Source organism: Balaenoptera musculus, chromosome 2, assembly GCF_009873245.2.
Source record: "Balaenoptera musculus isolate JJ_BM4_2016_0621 chromosome 2, mBalMus1.pri.v3, whole genome shotgun sequence".
Classification (NCBI taxonomy): domain Eukaryota; kingdom Metazoa; phylum Chordata; class Mammalia; order Artiodactyla; family Balaenopteridae; genus Balaenoptera; species Balaenoptera musculus.
Window position 1 is genome coordinate 82623875 of NC_045786.1, and position 21510 is coordinate 82645384.

Genomic DNA, 21510 nt, shown 5'->3' on the forward strand with positions numbered 1-21510 from the left:
GGTCACCCTTCTCTTCTGATTTAGGAAATGTGCTAGCCATTTGGGAAGATTCTGGAGAGATAGCAGGAAGGACACTGACCTTTGCCGGACAATGACTGTGTGACAGGTGCTGGGTTATGTGTTATTTATTCCTGTTCTATCACTGTACGTGCAATTTGCACATGCACTTATACTTTATATTCATTTATTATCCATTTAGTGAATATCTCATTTGATCTTCACAAACAGCTTAAGAAGGTTTTAAGTTTCTTAATTTTAGAACCAGGAAGCTAGAGTTTAAGGCAGTTAAGTAGTTGCACAACATTATATGGTTCATACCTCAGCATTTCCCACGTTTTACTCTGTGGGTTTACAGCATAGATTCCAGGGTTCCTCTCAAAGAGATGCTTCTTCAGTAGGTTCAAGGTGGCTTCTAGTCTGCTCACTGCAGGGGGATGTTTATAGAATCGGGGTATAATGTGTTCTGATTGTCTTTCCTTTTTTATTGTATGTGTCCAATCGTAATTTTAGGCCAGAGATACTTCTCTGTCATTCAGCCTGACACCAAGTCTTGGTTTGATACTTCAGTCAGCTGAATCTTCCTACGCAGGCATTAAAAAGTGAGAAAGCAAAAAACAAAAAAGCCTAAAACTCTTGTAATGGCTAAATTCCAGGGAATTGATTAAATCTTAGTTAGTACATTTCATTATGATTAGATTTTAATCAACACAGAGTGACTAACTCTCCTGTTCGGTGGTCTCTTTCGCAATAGCAGAGCCTGTTGTTTTCCCTTTCCTGGTAGAATCTTCTCATCTGCATGTCTGACTCCTCCCAGCACACGACAAGAGTCTCCAGCAAAAATCGCATTTTGTTCATCTTTCTATGTTTCACAAATTGCCTAACAGAGTACCTGCGTTTGTTGAATGAAAATATGTTTGTTAAATCCATTTCTTCCAACTATAGATTTCAAACTATGGGTATGGCGTTCTGCTTGCTATATAGGTGATTAACCTGTTTACTTAAAACAGTAATTCTGGGCTTCCCTGGTGGTGCAGTGGTTAAGAATCCACCTGGGGGAGGAGCTTCAAGATGGCAGAAGAGTAAGACGCGGAGATCACCTTCCTCCCCACAAATACATCAGAAATACATCTACATGTGGAACAACTTCTACAGAACACGTACTGAACGCTGGCAGAAGACTACAGACCTCCCAAAAGGCAAGAAACTCCCCACGTACCTGGGTAGGGCAAAAGAAAAAAGAAAAAACAGAGACAAAGAATAGGGACGGGACCTGCACCAGTGGGAGGGAGCTGTGAAGGAGGAAAGGTTTCCATACACTAGGAACCCCCTTCGTGGGCGGAGACTGCGGGGGGCGGAGAGGGGAGCTTCGGAGCCACGGAGGAGAGCGCAGCCACAGGGGTGCGGAGGGCAAAGCGGAGAGATTCCTGCACAGAGGATTGGTGCCGAGCAGCGCTCACCAGCCCGAGAGGCGTGTCTGCTCACCTGCCGGGACAGGCGGGGGCTGGGAGCTGAGGGCTAGGACTTTGGTCGGATCCCAGGGAGAGGACTGGGGTTGGCTGCGTGAACACAGCCTGAAGGGGCTAGTGCGCCACAGCTAGCCGGGAGGGAGTCTGGGAAAAGGTCTGGAGCTGCCGAAGAGGCAAGAGACTTTTTCTCGCCTCTTTGTTTCGTGGTGCGCGAGGAGAGGGGATTAAGAGCGCTGCTTAAAGAAGCTCCAGAGATGGGCGCGAGCCGCAGCTATCAGCGGTTCCAGAGACGGGCATGAGACGCTAAGGCTGCTGCTGCCGCCACCAAGAAGCCTGTGTGCAAGCACTGGTCACTATCCACACCTCCCCTCCTGGGAGACTGTGCAGCCCGCCACTGCCAGGGTCCCGTGATCCAGGGACAACTTCCCTGGGAGAACGCATGGCGCCCCTCAGGCTGGTGCAATGTCGCTCTGGCCTCTGCCGCCGCAGGCTCACCCTGCATCCGTATCCCTCCCTCCCCCCAGCCTGAGTGAGCCAGAGCCCCCGAAGCAGCTGCTCCTTTAACCACATCCTGTCTGAGCGAAGAACAGACGCCCTCAGGCGACCTACACGCAGAGGCGGGTCCAAATCCAAAACTTAACCCCAGGAGCTGTGCGAACAAAGAAGAGAAAGGGAAATCTCTCCCAGCAGCCTCAGAAGCATCGGATTAAAGCTCCACAAACAACTTGATGTACCTGCATCTGTGGAATACCTGAATAGACAACAAGTCATCTGAAATTGAGGAGGTGGACTTTGGGACCAACGATATATATATATTTTTTCCCTTTTTCTCTTCTTTTGACTGTGTATTTGTATGCTTCTGTGTGTGATTTTGTCTGTATAGCTTTGCTTTTACCATTTGTCCTAGGGTTCTGTCTGTCCACTTTTTTTTTTTATTACTTAAAAAATTTTTTCTTAATAATTATTTTTTATTTTAATAACTTTATTTTATTTTACTTTATTTTATTTTATTTTATTTTATCTTCTTCTTTCTTTCTTTTTTTCCCTCCCTTTTATTCTGAGCCGTGTGGAGGACAGGTTTTTAGTGCTCCAGCCAGGCATCAGGGCTGTGCCACTGAGGTGGGAGAGCCAAGTTCAGGACACTGGTCCACAAGGGACCTCCCAGCTCCACGTAATATCAAATGGTGAAAATCTCCCAGAGATCTCCATCTCAACACCAAGACCCAGCTTCACTCAGTGACCAGCAAGCTACAGTGCAGGACACCCTATTCCAAACAACTAGCAAGATAGGAACACAACCCCATCCATTAGCACAGAGGCTGCCTAAAATCATAATAAGGCCACAGACACCCCAAAACACACCACCAGACGTGGACCTGCCCACCAGAAGGACAAGATCCAGCCTCATCCACCAGAACACAGGCACTAGTCCCCTCACCAGGAAGCCTACACAACCCACTGAACCAATCTTAGCCACTGGGAACAGACACCCAAAACAACAGAAACTACGAATGTGCAGCCTGCGAAAAGGAGACCCCAAACACAGTAAGTTAAGCAAAATGAGAAAACAGAGGAACACACAGCAGATGAAGGAGCAAGGCAAAACCCCACCAGACCTAACAAATGAAGAGGAAATAGCCAGTGTACCTGAAAAAGAGTTCAGAATAATGATAGTAAAGATGATCCAAAATCTTGGAAACAGAATAAAGAAAATACAAGAAGCGTTTAACAAGGACCTAGAAGAACTAAAGCGCAAACAAACAGAGATGAACAACACAATAAATGAAATTAAAAATTCTCTAGAAGGGATCAATAGCAGAATAACTGAGGCAGAAGAACGGATAAGTGACCTGGAAGATAAAATACTGGAAATAACTACTGCAGAGCAGAATAAAGAAAAAAGAATGAAAAGAATTGAGGACAGTCTCAGAGACCTCTGGGACAACATTAAATGCACCAACATTCGAATTATAAGGGTCCCAGATGAAGAAGAGAAAAAGAAAGGGACTGAGAAAATATTTGAAGAGATTGTAGTTGAAAGCTTTCCTAATATAGGAAAGGAAATAGTTAATCAAGTCCAGGAGGCACAGAGAGTCCCATACAGGATAAATCCAAGGAGAAGCACACCAAGACACATATTAATCAAGCTATCAAAAATTAAATACAAAGAACAAATATTAAAAGCAGCAAGGGAAAAACAACAAGTAACGCATAAATGAATCCCCATAAGGTTAACAGCTGATCTTTCAGTAGAAACTCTGCGACCCAGAAGGGAGTGGCAGGACATATTTAAAGTGATGAAAGAGAAAAACCTACAACCAAGATTACCCTACCCAGCAAGAATCTCATTCAGATTTGATGGAGAAATTAAAAGCTTTACAGACAAGCAAAAGCTAAGAGAATTCAACACCACCAAACCAGCTTTACAACAAATGCTATAGGAACTTCTCTAGGCAGGAAACACAAGAGAAGGGAAAGACCTACAATAATAAACACAAAACAATTAAGAAAATGGTAATAGGGACATACAAATCGATAATTACCTTACATGTAAATGGATTAAATGCTCCAACCAAAAGACATAGACTGGTTGAATGGATACAAAAACAAGACCCGTGTATATGCTGTCTACAAGAGACCCACTTCAGACCTACAGACACATACAGACTGAAAGTGAGGGGATAGAAAAAGATATTCCATGCAAATGGAAATCAAAACAAACCTGGAGTAACAGTTCTCATATCAGACAAAATAGACTTTAAAACAAAGACTATTACAGGAGACAAAGAAGGACACTACATAACGATCAAGGGATCAATCCAAGAAGAAGATATAATAATTGTAAATATTTATGCACCCAACATAGGAGCACCTCAATAGATAAGGCAAATACTAACAGCCATAAAAGGGGAAATTGACAGTAACCCAATCATAGTAGGGGACTTTAACACCCCACTTTCACCAATGGACAGATCATCCAAAATGAAAATAAATAAGGAAACACAAGCTTTAAATGATACATTAAACAAGATGGATTTAATTGATATTTATATGACATTCCATCCAAAAACAACAGAATACACATTCTTCTCAAGTGCTCATGGAACATTCTCCAGGATAGATCATATCTTGGGTCACAAATCAAGCCTTGGTAAGTTTAAGAAAATTGAAATCGTATCAAGTATCTTTCCCGACCACAAGGCTATGAGACTAGATATCAATTATAGGAAAAGATGTGTAAAAAATACAAACACATGGAGGCTAAACAACACACTACTTAATAACCAAGAGATCACTGAAGAAATCAAAGAGGAAATCCAAAAATACCTAGAAACAAATGACAATGAAAACACAACGACCCAAAACCTATGGGATTCAGCAAAAGCAGTTCTTTGAGGGAAGTTTATAGCTATACAAGCCTACCTTAAGAAACAAGAAACATCTCACATAAACAGCCTAACCTTACACCTAAAGCAATTAGAGAAAGAAGAACAAAAAACCCCCAAAGTTAGCAGAAGGAAAGGAATCATAAAGATCAGATCAGAAATAAATGAGAAAGAAATGAAGGAAATGATAACAAAGATCAATAAAACTGAAAGCTGGTTCTTTGAGAAAATAAACAAAATTGATAAACCATTAGCCAGAATCATCAAGGAAAAAAGGGAGAAGACTCAAATCAATAGAATTAGAAATGAAAAAGGAGAAGTTATATCTGACACTGCAGAAATGCAAAGGATCATGAGAGATTACTACAAGCAACTATATGCCAATAAAATGGACAACGTGGAAGAAATGGACAAATTCTTAGAAATGCACAACCTTCTGAGACTGAACCAGGAAGAAATAGAAAATATGAACAAACCAATCACAAGCACTGAAATTGAAACTGTGATTAAAAATCTTCCAACAAACAAAAGCCCAGGACCAGATGGCTTCACAGGCGAATTCTATCAAACATTTAGAGAATAGCTAACACCTATCCTTCTCAAACTCTTTCAAAATATAGTAGAGGGAGGAGGAACACTCCCAAACTCATTCTACAAGGCCACCATCACCCTGATACCAAAACCAGACAAAGATGTCACAAAGAAAGAAAACTACAGGCCAATATCACTGATGAACATAGATGCAAACATCCTCAGCAAAATACTAGCAAACAGAATCCAGCAGCACATTAAAAGTATCATACACTATGATCAAGTGCGGTTTATCCCAGGAATGCAAGGATTCTTGAATATACGCAAATCAATCAACGTGATACACCATATTAACAAATTGAAGGATAAAAACCATATGATCTTCTCAATAGATGCAGAAAAAGCTTTCAACAAAATTTAACACCCATTTATGATAAAAACCTTCCAGAAAGTAGGCATAGAGGGAACTTTCCTCAACATAATAAAGGCCATATATGACAAACCCACAGCCAACATCGTCCTCAATGGTGAAAAACTGAAACCATTTCCACTAAGATCAGGAACAAGACAAGGTTGCCCGCTCTCACCACTATTATTCAACATAGTTTTGGAAGTTTTAGCTACAGCAATCAGAGAAGAAAAAGAAATAAAAGGAATCCAAATCGGAAAAGAAGAAGTAAAGCTGTCACTGTTTGCAGATGACATGATACTATACATAGAGAATCCTAAAGATGCTACCAGAAAACTACTAGAGCTAATCAATGAATTTGGTAAAGTAGGAGGATACAAAATTAATGCACAGAAATCTCTTGTATTCCTATACACTAATGATGAAAAATCTGAAAGTGAAATTAAGAAAACACTCCCATTTACCATTGCAACAAAAAGAATAAAATATCTAGGAATAAACCTACCTAAGGAGACAAAAGACCTGTATGCAGAAAATTATAAGACACTGATGAGAGAAATTAAAGATGATACAAATAGATGGAGAGATATACCATGTTCTTCAATTGGAAGAATCACATTGTGAAAATGACTCTACTACCCAAAGCAATATACAGATTCAGTGCAATCCTTATCAAACTACCACTGGCATTTTTCACAGAACTAGAACAAAAAATTTCACAATTTGTATGGAAACACAAAAGACCCCGAATAGCCAAAGCAATCTTGAGAAAGAATAACAGAGCTGAAGGAATCAGGCTCTCGGATTTCAGACTATACTACAAAGCTCCAGTAATCAAGACAGTATGGTACTGGCACAAAAACCGAAATATAGATCAATGGAACAGGATAGAAAGCCCAGAGATAAACCCATGCACATATGGTTACCTTATCTTTGATAAAGGAGGCAAGAATATACAGTGGAGAAAAGACAGCCTCTTCAATAAGTGGTGCTGGGAAGACTGGGCAGCTACATGTAAAAGAATGAAATTAGAACACTCCCTAACACCATACACAAAAATAAACTCCAAATGGATTAAAGACCTAAATGTAAGGCCAGACACCATCAAACTCTTAGAGGAAAACATAGGCAGAACACTCTATGACATAAATTACAGCAAGATCCTTCTTGACCCACCTCCTAGAGAAATGGAAATAAAAACAAAAATAAACAAATGGGACCTAATGAAACTTAAAAGCTTTTGCACAACAAAGGAAACCATAAACAAGACGAAAAGACAACCCTCAGAATGGGAGAAAATATTTGCAAATGAAGCAACTGACAAAGGATTAATCTCCAAAACATACAAGCAACTCATGCAGCTCAGTATCAAAAAAAAAAAAAACAACCCACTCCAAATATGGGCAGAAGACCTAAATAGACATTTCTCCAAAGCAGATATACAGCTTGCCAGCAAACATATGAAAGAATGCTCAACATCATTAATTGTTAGAGAAATGCAAATCAAAACTAGAATGAGATATCCTCTCACACCAGACAGAATGGCCATCATCAAAAAATCTACAAACAATAAATGCTGGAGAGGGTGTGGAGAAAAGGGAACCCTCTTGCACTGTTGGTGGGCATGTAAATTGATACAGCCACTATGGAGAACAGTATGGAGGTTCCTTAAAAACCTAAAAATAGAAGTACCATACGACTCAGCAATCCCACTACTGGACATATACCATGAGAAAACCATAATTCAAAACGAGGCATGTACCAAAATGTTCATTACAGCTCTATTTACAATAGCCAAGACATGGAAGCAACCTAAATGTCCATCAACAGATGAATGGATAAAGAAGATGTGGTACATATATACAATGGAATATTACTCAGCCATAAAAAGGAATGAAACTTTGTTATTTGTAGTGAGGTGGATGGACCTAGAGTCTGTCATACAGAGTGAAGTAAGTCAGAAAGAGAAAAAAAAAAAAGATCAGAAGAACCTAGGGGCAAGACCAGAATAAAGATGCAGACCTACTAGAGAATGGACTTGAGGATATGGGGAGGGGGAAGGGTAAGCTGGGACAAAGTGAGACAGTGGCATGGACATATATACACTACGAAAAGTAAAATACATAGCTAGTGGGAAGCAGCCACACAGCACAGGGAGATCAGCTCGGTGCTTTGTGACCACCTAGAGGGGTGGGATAGGGAGGGTGGGAGGGAGGGAGATGCAAGAGGGAAGATATGGGGACCTATGTATGTAAAGCAATTATACTCCAATAAATATGTTAAAAAAAAAAAAAGAATCCGCCTGCCAATGCAGGGACACGGGTTCGAGCCCTGGTCCAGGAAGATCCCACATGCCACAGAGCAACTAAGCCCGTGCGCCACAACTACTGAGCTCACGTGCCACAGCTAGTGAAGCCCATGCGCCTAGATCCCGTGCTCCGCACCAAGAGAAGCCACTGCAATGAGAAGCCCGCACACCGCAATGAAGAGTAGCCCCTGCTTGAGGCAACTAAAGAAAGCCCGTGTGCAGCAACAAAAACTTAATGCAGCCAAAAATAAATAAATAAATAAAATTTAAAAAACCCAGTAATTCTTTAGTTTTCTTAGCTGTCTTGGTAGTGAAGCTAGACATATTCACAGGTTCTAAGAAATATGCTATTTATTCTGTTCAGAAAAGCTGTGTGGATTTAAGTTCTTTTTTTTTTTTTTTTTGGTCTAGTAATGGATTTGTATCGGATTGTGTTTATTTATTTATTTATTTTTAATCAGTCATCAGTTTTATACACATCAGTGTATACATGTCAATCCCAATCGCCCATTTCAGCACACCACCATCCCCACCCCACTGCAGTTTTCCCCCCTTGGTGTCCATACGTTTATTCTCTACATCTGTGTCTCAACTTCTGCTCTGCAAACCGGTTCATCTGTACCATTTTTCTAGGTTCCACATACATGCATTAATATACGATATTTGTTTTTCTCCTTCTGACTTACTTCAGTCTGTATGACAGTCTCTAGATCCACCCACGTCTCAACAAATGACTCAATTTTGTTCCTTTTTGTGGCTGAGTAATATTCCATAGTATATATGTACCACATCTTCTTTATCCATTCATCTGTCGATGGGCATTTAGGTTGCTTCCATGACCTGGCTATTGTAAATAGTGCTACAATGAACATTGAGGGGCATGTGTCTTTTTGAATTACGGTTTTTTCTGGGTATATGCTCAGTAGTGGGATTGCTGGATCATATGGTAATTCTATTTTTAGTTTTTTTTTTTTAATATATTTATAAAAACCTAATTATTGTCAGTTTTTTTTTATTTAAACATCTTTATTGAAGTATAATTGCTTTACAGTGGTGTATTAGTTTCTACTTTATAACAAAGTGAATCAGTTATACATATACATATGTTCCCATATCTCTTCCCTCTTGCATCTCCCTCCCTCCTACCCTCCCTATCCCACCCCTCTAGGTGGTCACAAAGCACCAAGCTGATCTCCCTGTGCTATGCGGCTGCTTCCCACTAGCTATCTATTTTACGTTTGATAGCGTATATATGTGCATGCCACTCTCTCACTTTGTCACAGCTTACCCTTCCCCCTCCCCATATCCTCAAGTCCATTCTCTAGTAGGTCTGTGTCTTTTTTCCCGTCTTGCCCCTAGGTTCTTCATGACCTTTTTTTTTTTTTTTCTTAGATTCCATATATATGTGTTAGCATACGGTATTTCTTTTAAGGAACCTCCATATTGTTCTCCATAGTGGCTGTATCAATTTACATTCCCACCAAAAGTGCAAGAGGGTTCCCTTTTCTCCACACCCTCTCCAGCATTTGTTGTTTGTAGATTTTCTGATGATGCCCATTCTAACTGGTGTGAGGTGATACCTCACTATAGTTTTGATTTGCATTTCTCTAATAATTAGTGATGTTGAGCATCTTTTCATGTGCTTCTTGGCCATTTGTATGTCTTCTTTGGAGAAATGTCTATTTAGGTCTTCTGCCCATTTTTGGATTGGGTTGTTTGTTTCTTTAATATTGAGCTGCATGAGCTGTTTATGTATTTTGGAGATTAATCCTTTGTCCGTTGATTCATTTGCAAATATTTTCTCCCATTCTGAGGGTTGTCTTTTCGTCTGGTTTATGGTTTCCTTTGCTGTGCAAAAGGTTTGAAGTTTCATTAGGTCCCATTTGTTTATATTTCCATTACTCTAGGAGGTGGATCAAAAAAGATCTTGCTGTGATTTATGTCAAAGAGTGTTCTTCCTATGTTTTCCTCTAAGAGTTTTATAATATCCGGTCTTACATTTAGGTCTTTAATATATTTTGAGTTTATTTTTGTGTATGGTGTTAGGGAGTATTCTAATTTCATTCTTTTACATGTAGCTGTCCAGTTTTCCCAGCACCACTTATTGAAGAGACTGTCTTTTCTCCATTGTATATCTTTGCCTCCTTTGTCATAGATTAGTTGGCCATAGGTGCGTGGGTTTATCTCTGGGCTTTCTATCTTGTTCCATTGATCTATGTTTCTGTTTTTGTGCCAGAACCATATTGTCTTGATTACTGTAGCTTTGTAGTATAGTCTGAAGTCAGGGAGTCTGATTCCTCCAGCTCCGTTTTTTTCCCTCAAGGCTTCTTTGGCTATTTGGGGTCTTTTGTGTCTCCATACAAATTTTAAGATGATTTGTTCTAGTTCCGTAAAAAATGCCATTGGTAATTTGATAGGGATTGCATTGAATCTGTAGATTGCTTTGGGTAGTATAGTCATTTTCACAATATTGATTCTTCCAATCTAAGAACATGGTATATCTCTCCATCTGTTGGTGATTTAGATTCTTAAGTATAAAAATTTCCATCTCCTCCTTGTGATGAAATACGTGTGAAGTTGTAGGACCAGGTAAGAGGGTGAATAAATTAGGAAAAACTTTTCTCTCAAATGCTCAGATATAATGCTCTCAAAATTCCTTTAACATAATTCACTGGATTGTTGTGAGGACAAATTGAGGTGTTCATTGAGAAAGCTGTTTGGAAACTCTAGATTATAGACATGTAGGACATTTGTGAAAAGTAAGGTTTTAAAGCAAAATAAGGCCTTTTAAAAACACAGAACTTTTGGTGTTCTGACAATATACATGCTGCCTAATGAAGATTAAAGTTTAAGTCCTGTTCAGGTAATATTATCTAGTGGGAATAACATAACATTTACCATTTTAACCATTTTAAGTATATGGTTCACTGGCATTCAGTGCATTCAGAATCTGTGTATTCAGATAGCAGAATCACTGCTATCCATCTCCAGAATTTTTTCATGATCCCAATCTGAAACTCTATACCCAATAAAGAATACTTCCCGTTTTCTCCTTCCCCCAGTCCCTGGTAACCTCTATTTTTTTTTTTTTTTTTTGACCTACTCTAGGTACATCCTATAAGTGGAATCATACAATATTTGTCCTTTTGTATCTGGCTTATTTCACTTAGCATATGTTTTCAAGGTTCATGCATGTTGTAGCATGTATCAGAATTTCATTCCTTTTTAAGGATGAATATTATTCCATTGTATGTATATACCACATTTTGCTTATCTGTTTATCTGTTGATGGACATTTGGGTTGTTTCTATCTTTTGGCTATTGTGAATAATGCTGGTATGAACATCAGTGCACAAGTATCTGTTTGAAACCCTGTCATCAATTCTTTTGGTTGTGTCCCTAGGAGAGGAAAAAAGCAGAACTTTTAAACCCTTATTTTTGCCTGTGACTTTGAGCAGAGATATACTTTTCTTTTGGGTTATCCAGAGCAAGTGCAGATCCTATGTTCATGCCCTGAAGAATGAGCAGCTGCTTTCTTCACCTTTGATGTGCTATAGGCCTCTATCCTTTCCCCTAGCCTCCTCCTCCTCCCCTGAATTTGATGCTTCAAGATGTAGCTACAAAGGGTTCTGATATCTCACTCTAAGATATCACCTGTGATGAAGTCTATTTAAATTAGGCCTGTCACCTGGTACTACTTTGGGGACTGACAAGGTGAGCTGAGAGAAATTAAGTTGAGGGCACAATATAAAGGGAAATTTAATAGAAATGGAAAGTGTCATAAAGAGAATTATACTTGAAAGTTCAACTTTAATTCAATTGTGAATGAATTACTATCTGCTGGTCACTGTTAAAATACAACAGAGAATGAGACAAGAGCTCACATTCTAGAGGAGGATGCATACATATTTAGTAAGCAGCAAAGAGCTACCAAATATATTATTACTACTCATTTGTTTGTTCAACATTCATCAAGCACTTACTAAGCACAGTTCTAGGCCCTGGGTATATACATCAGTGAACAAGACAAAGTCCTTGCTCTCCTGAAGCTGACCTTCTGGAGGGGGATACTGGACAAGAAACAAGAAAATACACAGTATGATGTCTGTGTATTTTTCCTATGGAGAAAAATAAAGGAAGATAAGGGATAGGGAGTGATAGGGGTGTGTGTATTGTTTTGGGTGGGCTGACCAGGGCAGGCCTCTCGGAGTGGGTGACTTTAAGCACAGATCAGAATGAAATGAGGAAGAGAGTCAAGGGGAAATGTGGGTGACAAGGGAGCCTGGCAGAGGAATAGTGGTGACTGCTGTAATCTTATATTCCGGAGATGGATAAAGAGCTTTGGGACTTAAATTGATGGGACAAATAAATCTGATGCTCTGTGATTGTAAGTACATAATCCTATGACACTGTAAAATTATTTTTTATGCTTAGTAATCCAAAGAAAGCCAACTCTAGTCTTGAAATTTCAGGAAGGATGACAAGAATGTCAGAAACTTTTGGGCAAATGGAAAAAATCACCACATGTAGCTCCTTAATGTTGACTCTCTCCTTCACAGTGTAGGGCCATGTGTGTGTGTGTGTGTGTGTGTGTGTCTGTGTGTGTGTGAGGGGGCTTGCAAAACTGAAGACACAGTTCTTACAGTCCTACCTTAAGCAACCTATAAGCTGGGAGGGAAGATAGCAGACACTGTAGGATAAGGACCTGTGGACAGTACCAAACCTAAACCTGGTCTCTGGCAGTGCCCACGAGAGGGGGACCAGAGATGCTAGGAAGATGGTCAGAAAAGACTGGGGGTGAGGAGGGAATATGTGATGTGGTCCTTTAAGGACAGATTGGGAAAGGTCTCCCAAAAGGAGAGGATGGCCTGAGCAAAGATGCCAAGGTAGGGATGTGCAGTTGATGTTTAGATAATGGAAAGGGGTCCCCATGGACTAAGGCAGAGGATCTGGCTTGGAGATTATAGCAATAACTTTGGAAAGATCAATGGAAGACCAAGAAGAGAAAAAGAGCTCTTTGCTCTCCTTCTTTTGTAAGTTGCTTTCTGACTCATTAATTTATCAGATTATGGGGAAAATCATCACTTGCTCCCCCATCAGTGTGCTGCTAGTGGGGTCAGCCGTAGATCTCAAGATGTTCCCTGCAAACAAAATCACTATCTTCTAAGAGCTGCATTTTCATTGGTTGGCATACAAGCTGACTGTGAAAAATTTAAGCAGTACAAAAGGGTAAGAACCAATGAAAATGGTATGGGGGTGGAGAGGCCCACCAGCCCCTCCACCCCTATACCATTCTTCGGAGGTAGTTGTTATTAATTATTTCTTCTTGCTTGGCTTTCTAGTTATCATTCATTCAGTCAACAAATATTTATTAAATGCCTATTATGGACACTGGCGTTACAACAGTGAACAAAAGTCCCTGCTCTCAAGAAGCTTATATTTTAATTGGAAGAAACAGTAAGCAGCAAGCACATTTAAAATATTTTTACCAAATGGGGTTACCCTATACACACTCTTCTGCAACTTGTTCTTTTCACTTGACAATACCTCTTAGACATCTTTCCAAGTCAGTCTGAAGAGGCCTACCTCTTTCATTGATAATAGCTAATAATTATTGAGCATCTACTATGCTCCAAGCACAGTCTTAATCACAATAATCCTCTATGGTAAGCACTATAATTATCACCTTTTTACAGATGAGGAACTGAGGCCCAGAGAGGTTTGGGAACTTGCTCAGAGTCACCTGACCAGTTACTGATGGAGCCAGATCTGAACCCAGGCTATCAGATTCTTCACTACAGTTCTATCCCCTCCTGATGGCTGAGTAGTACTCCTTTGTATGAATGTACCTTGACTTACTTAGCCAGGCCCCTATATTTAAGCCATTCTTAGTTTTTTGCTGTCACAGTGCTATAATGAACAGATAACGTTTGCATATGTTTGGGATTATCTGTAAGGTAAATTCCTAAGAGATAGAAACATACACATTTCTATATTTGATAGGCATTACTTAGTTTTCCTTTAAAAATATTTTATCAACTTCTATTCCCACTAACAATGTAAGAAAAGGTGTAGATTTCTTTAAATGTTCTTCAGCAAAGGTAATAACCAGACTTATAATAGTTGTCAATATGATAAGTTAAAAAATGGTATAGAGGCTATACTCAATTCTTTTTAAATTCGAAAAAAGTTTTTCATTGTAAATATTTTAAAGAAATGATTTCTTCCTCATATAGGCTGTTCTTGGTCCTTTTTATCATGCAAGGAAGAAAGCCATCACTCTTGTGTCAAGAAATCTGTCCTTTTTTTTGTGACTGTGGAGCCCTGGCAGGGAAAGTCCCTCCCTTCTCTCTGATCTAGCTCTCTGTGGAAACCTGAGGGCTCAGTACCACATTGTTTCAGGAGAGTGGGATTGACACAGGGGATCAACTTGCTCTGGTTAGAGAGACATGATTAAAACATATTTGGTTTCAGTACTTAACAGCAAATCTGATGCAACTTCTGGAAAATCCATAAACGGCTTTAGATGTATTGAAAAATAGCCATAATTCTTTCTTTTAAAAATAGCTACGAACCAAAATATTTTGTTTTCATCTAATCCCATCTTAAAAACCAGAACCGTCTCAAAGCGATTCTAAACTAACACGTTTAAATCTATTTCCCGTGTGTGTTTGTTCTTCAGCACCCTTAGGGTTAATTGTTTGCTTCCTCTGAGCTGAAATTAAGGATGTTGGGAAAGAAGAAGTCATCGCTCTGCATATTACATGTTGCTTGAGTGTGCTTAGCTTTCATCCATAAGAGAGTTGAACTCCCCTTGTAATAATTTAAAAAAAATTGACATTGCTAATTCCTTCATCTCTGGGAAAAACAGGTAGGAACTCCAAAGATATTTACTAATCTCCCTCAGTCGAGGGCTGATAAAAGTTTGCTAAGCAGAAGCCGTAGCTGGTGACCCCTTTCGTTGTCTGCGTCTGTCCTTGTGAACTCTTGATTCCCACAGAAGACGCCATCCTGGTGAAGACAGCCTGTAGGGAGCTTCCTTTTGTTTCTCCAAGATTAACCAGTTCTGCCCTGGTAGCAGCAGTAGGCAACTATTCCAGGAGAAACTCTTCTGGGCTTTTGGTATTTTTCCAAGGACCGTTTTTACTCCCTCAGTTCTTCACTGGCAGGGAAGCTGCTTTCCTGCAACACCTTCCTCTTTTACTGATGAGATGCTGATTCTGATCTGCCATCTAGCAGCTTCCGGTAGTGGTAAGTGGTCAAGAGTGTTTTTCCGGGAGTTGATCTCAGGTTTTCAAGAATGTCCCCTAGAGACCCAGTTTCTTTTCTATGTAATCACTAGAGCTTTCAGAATAGCCTCGCTTTTCTCGCTTTTCTCGTTGTTCTCATTGATATGGTCATGAAATGGGTACCAGTTTGATCTTGCTGCACTGCTGGGAAACCTCCCTTTTGGGCGAGAGGCTTAGGTCCAGGCTGAGGTGAGTTTGGGGAGCACTGAAGGGTTGGTGAGACCAAGAAGAGAGGTAGCTCTGGGCTGTTTGGTGCTTTTGGTTTCCCTTTTCCAGGTTGCTGTTTTGCTTTGCTGTTTTCATTTTCTGTGTGTTGAAATTTAGCAAAGAGTATTAATTATTCTCCTCTTATTAAAAAGTAATTTTGGGGGAAATTAGTTGGATTTGGGAAATAGAGCATTTTCTTTTTTTCCTTTGAAGGTCAAATTTTTCTTCTGTTAGCATCACCTATTACATGGCCAATGGGAGTAGCATCAATGTCCATTTCTTCTTGGTTTGTGGGTACTTGTCACTTCCTTTGACAGCAGTTGGTTTGAGTTTTTTCCCAGAGGGTTTGTATCTGATGCACCTATTCAAGGTATTGTTCATTTTATGATCAATTCATGCTTTGGACATAACAGTTTGTCACTAAGCTCTCCCTCTGAGGCTTGAGGGGTATGTTTTTAGGGCTGAGATTTGTCTGAACAGAGAAATGGATTCTTCTAGCTGTTTTGTTGATAGACATGAGAGAGTCTCAGGTCCCTGGTTAACAATTAGCTGTTTCAAAGAAAAAGGAGATGGGCAAGAAACATTAATTAGCGGCTGAAGGCTTATTAGAAAGGAGGAGAGGAAATACGGTATTGTGTATGGGATTACCTGTGTCCAAGAACGGCCACCTTTGCGCCTGTGTTGTTCCCTGCTTGCCTTTACAGCAAAATGTGGATTCAGAGAGATTTTTGGACCTATATTTATCTATCGTGTGCTTTTATGTTGTTTCATCATGCATGCATGCATCTTTAAAAATGAGGGACCAAGTGATTTTTTTGTGCCCTGGGGGGTTTCTTTGTGCTCAGGAGGATTTTATTTTTTTCCTACATGGTAAATTGGAAATTTTCATTTAGTAGGAAAAGACTTAACCTATCGTTTCAAAGCAAATCAGAAATTGTTGCTGTCCTTGAAGTAAAATTTCTTAATGTATGTATCCTAGATGCTTGCACAGCGTGTACAAGAATCAGATGCTAGTATTTGTTTTCAGGATTTCCCGAGAAATGATGTCAAAGAAAACGGTATCCTCCAAATGTTCCACATTTGTAACGTATGCCTAAAGTCTTACTTGACTTCTTAGCAATAGTACGTATTTTCCAAATATTAACAAATAAGATTCTAATTAAATGTTAAATATAAATATTATATTGGTCAATAATGAATATTATTGACCATTGTGTTTTTGGAAATATAGTCCTTCTTTAATTTGAGGCTACCTTTTTCTCCTCTCTCCTCTTCTTTACTCAATGCTGGTTTGTTGAGCACCTACCTACCCTGTGCTAGGCTCTGTGCTAGATCCTCTGAAGAAGAGGGCGTAGGAGGAAAGCCACAGCGTTTTGTTTCAATACATGTTTCTCTAACCCTTCTTTTGAGGTTGGGTGTTCCCTAGGACTCTGTCCTTGTCCTCTTATTGACTCATCCTCACCCGCTGTCCTCCCCTCACTTCTCTTCATTCTCGTTCTTCCTGAATGAGATCATTCATTCCCCATGACTTCAATGTCTCCTCATATGTTGATGATCCAAGTCTACAAATCTGTCTTTTCTCTTTCATGCTGAGGATCTTTTCCATGATCAAGAGGCATTTCAAGCCTAGTGTGTTCAAACTGAACTTAATATTCTCCCACATCAATTCCTGCTCCTGTTCTTCCACCTTCTCCCTTCACTGCTGTATTTGTCATTTTCGTTAATGGCACCTCTAATCCTCTCATTGTCCTGAGCTGAAAACGTGGAAGTTATCCCAGATTCCTCTTTGTTTTGCACCCCAGCATATAGACCCCTTATAAAGTCTGTCAATTCCAACTGCAGGAATATTTCCAGAATCCAGCTCCACTTGCCTGTTGTCACTGCTCCCCTACCTCTTTCCATGCCAGTCCTTGTCGTGAGAGTAAAGCCTTCCTAAAAATCCTGACAGCATACGCTTGCATAGAGAGACACGAGGAAGCAACGACGGTGGAAAAGGGGGCCTGGATTCTAAGTGTACCATTCTGCAGAGAGAGCCCTTCTGCCTCCCCATTACCTGAGGATCAACCACAGGATCTTGATCGTAGCTATGCTCTGTGTCACCTCATCTATCGAATAGGGATAGTCCCTGCCCGTAAAATTTTGTCGAGGATTAAATGAGATGATACCTGTCAGTGCTTAGCATGAGGCTAAGTACCAAGTGAATGGGAGTGATGATGATGACAATGATGGCTTCTTTCAGAATCCATCTCTTACCTACCCTGCCAGCCCCATATCACACTACACTCCTCCATGCCCCTTGTAATCTGGTTGCCATGACTATCACTGCTTCCTATCACAACGCTTGGTCTTTCCACATGCTGTTCTTTTTGCCTGTACTTCCCTTGTTTTACTGAGCAAACTCTTCTTTTCAAAAGGACTTGACTTGGAATCACCATCTGTGAGCTCATAGCTGACTCTGCAAAGCAGGCTTGGTGACTCCCTTCCCTCTGTCTCCATAGTTCTCAGTCCCTCCTTCTGTCATAATCCTGCACTAATGAACTTTCTATGTATCTGGTCTCATCTACCCCAGACTCTTGGCTTTTGAAGGACAGAGGTAGGGCCTAATGATCCTTTCCTCCCGCTACCCAACCCAGGTTTGACATAGAATAGGCATCTGATAAGTTTTTGATGATTGAGTATCAGTAAGGATGCTGTCAAATTTGATGTTTTCTACGTATGTAGAGTTAAAAATACATTTAAGAAAAATAAAAATAATAATAGCTTTCCTTTCTTGAGTATTAACTTTGTAGCAGGAGGCACTGTGCTAATTTTTTTTTTTTTTTTTTTTTACAGGCATGACCTCATTTAGTTTGCTAAATGATCCCATGAGTTACCCTGATTGTCTCTTTACAGATGAGAAAACCAGGGCTTAGAAGGGAGGGGAACTTGCTGGAGGTAGAGAGATAACAGGACCAAACCTGGCCCCCTGACTCCAGGCTGGGGGAGAAATGGGGAAGTGAGAAGGGGAAGGAAGATGACCAAGCCAGGGGAAGTGTGTTTGGGAGAGAAAGGGCAGGATGAGGAGAAGGACATTGAAAATGCACAAGAGAGGCAGTGAGGGCAGGCGAGGAAATGAAGAGAAGGGAAAGAGAGAAGGAAACTAGGAGACCAAGTTGGAAAATAAGCAGGACATAAACAAGAGGAGAAAGGGAAGAAGTGTTCCCACCACTTTAGAATTTTGTGGTAACAGCTGCGTGCCTAACAGAATATAAACAGACTTCAGTGTCGACATGACAACTTACAACAAAAGCAATCTGATATACATTATATGGGAAATAGAATAATTTATTGTTGAGGCATGGTAATTAGATATAATTGGTAAGCAGTTTATAAATTTGGCTGTGCTAACCATCACTTTGACAAACACATACACAGACTGGCTTAAATTTTTTTACTTCTATTTTTGCCCAATATCTACACTCTGTAAGCCTTACAGCTGTTTGCAGCTGTCAATAAGATTAAAACATTATCTATACCTGATTCACTTTGCTGTACAGCAGAATCGAACACAACATTGTAAAGCAACTATACTCCAATAAAAATTAGTTAAAAAATAAATAAAACATTATCTATACCTCCTACCCTCACGTCACACTCAGAGCTGCACACATGTAGGACTGAGGCCTGGGCTTATTCCTTACCTTATCTCTCACTGGTCTAACCTCCCAAGGCTGAGATTTCCCTTTTGCATCAAGATGTCCCTTCCCTGGAGTCTTAGAGCTGTGTTTCATCTCCCACCCCTCATCCCTTAGAGACCTGGAACAGGGGGCTCCTGGGGAATATTCTTGGACTGGTAGGCAGGGTTGCCAGCAGATATGTCTGCAAGGTCACCATGTCCAGAGGTGGGAAGACTCACTGAGGCTTTGCTTTTCAGCCTCTGGGAACCTAGGGCCAGAGGGAGGAAAGGGGCAGGGGCAGGACCAGAGAAGGTAGAGGGCAGCAGGAGGAGAGAAAGGGCTGATTCCCTAATCCTGCCGTCCCACTTCCCATCCTCAGACCCCACTGTTACTCAGCAGATGGGTTCTCCATTGTTCACCTAAGCCTTCCAGGCAGCTCCCCTCCCCTCCGCTCTTGGTGGGTCAGTCCTCTTGGTGGGTTGGGTTGAGAGGCAAGTGCCTTAGTGAGAAATATGAAGGAAAGTCAGGGAAACAGGGAAAGGAAACTGAGAGAGTGAAAGCTGAGAAAAGGGGAGGGAGTAGGAGGAGAGAGGACAGATGGGGAGGAAGGAAGGAGGGGGAGGAACCACATTCTTATGGAGTGAGCTGTATTTACATGTATATTTATCCTCGAAACAGCCCTGAGAGGAAGGAATTATTACCTCTATTTTACAGATTCGGGGATTGAATCTTAGGAAGGGTAAGTGACTTGGTCAAAGTAACACTAGATAGAAGGTAACTGAGCTAGGATTGGGATCTGTTATCCTAAAATTCTCTCCTGTACGTTACAGTGTCTCCGAAGAGGAAGAGAAGGCAGAGTTGGGGAAAGAGGGAGGCAAGCAGAACAGAACGGAGACTGGAGAATAGACGGGTGGGGGACAGGAGGTCCTCACAGGGGCTGAGGACTGGGGTTGGGCTCCTTGAAGCTGTGTGGGACCTTTCCCCCTTGGCCCATCTTGTCCCTGAGTCCTGAGAACTGGAGAGGACCCACTGCTCAGAGGACATAGAGGATGCCCCTGCGGGGACACCCCAGCTCCTCCCTTGACCCTGAGTTGAAGCCAGGCCGAGGGGGGGCTCCCTGAGCAGCACTCTGGGCAAGAAAGGAGAGCTGCCAAGAATCTGCCTGCGCTACTCTCTGGCTTCAGCTACTCCTCCTGTCTCTTCCCCCGCTGTCCTGGCCCCTACCTCTTTCCTTTCTTTCCCAATCTCCTCTGATTCCTTTGTCTTCCTGTCGCTCTCCCTCATGTTTTCAATCTCTCTCCCCACTGGTTCTGTCCCCTTTGTTTATTGCCACAGCCCTGGCTCCCCACTGTAAGCACATCTTCTCTTTAAAGCCTCATTACCCATTCACACTTATCTCTTTTATTTTGCTGCAGAATGTCTTACAGGGGTTATACTCAACTGTCCTCAATTCACCCTAATGTTTATATAGACATTTTGACAGGGGAAGTTCAGAGGGCTGCCTTCAAGATAACTATCTAACGAGCATTTTCATTATGTGTCACTGTCCCCAACAACCTGTCCAGGTATGTTCTGAGGCTTAGAGAGCTTACTTGCCCTGGATTCTGTAATGTTAGTAGAAAAAAGCAGGAATCCAAGGTCAGGTTGTTTGACTCCAAAGGACAAGCTTGCAGCCACCACATCCTGCTGCCCCTTGAGCAGGTCGGCAGGCTGTTCCCTTGGTGGCCGGTTGGTGAGTTTGTTATGGCTAGAGTGGGTCATATGTCCTGTAGACTTTGGACCGTTAAGTCAACAGCATACCAAAAACAGAGCTACCTTTCTGGGGAAGACTAATATTAGCTCAGGAGACTGATGATCTAGAGTAAGGTGAATGACAATTTATTCATTGAAAATGTATAATATAACTGTCAGGAGGACCAGAATGTTCACTTCAGCATGCATGACTGGTGTATTCTTCCCCTGTAGGCAGACTTCTGGGGGAAAGCAAGTTATTATCAGTAGGTTGCTTGGTGATCGTGGAATTGGAGCAGGGGGAATTAACTATAATAACTTGATTGTTGAATGGCCTCTGATCATTAAAGAGACTCTCCATTTTAATCTTTGGCTTAAAGTGTTGAGTCACCTGCAGCCAGGTGTACCCATTTTCACTATAAGTAGGGACCTCCTTGATGAATCATAATATGAGCAGTATGCACTATTCTGCTCACAGCTGCTTAAGTAGCATTTCCAACTTGGATGTCTTGTTATGTCCTCAATCT

General features: G+C 41.0%; 1 protein-coding gene across 5 annotated transcripts in view; it reads left to right on the plus strand.

The window, feature by feature from the left end:
• ATP8B4 (ATPase phospholipid transporting 8B4 (putative)) overlaps nt 1-21510 on the plus strand; it is a 305563-nt gene that overhangs the window by 47512 nt on the left and 236541 nt on the right. For 2 of the 5 annotated variants that reach the window (XM_036844629.1, XM_036844632.1), the window contains exon 1: nt 19899-19991. The exons of 1 other annotated variant lie outside the window; for it this stretch is intronic. The gene's annotated coding sequence lies outside the window, so the exon portion shown is untranslated. Of the gene's footprint in view, nt 1-15404; nt 15579-19898; nt 19992-21510 lie in introns of those variants that run through there. 2 more of the 5 variants (XM_036844631.1, XM_036844633.1) reach the window with 2 other exon arrangements.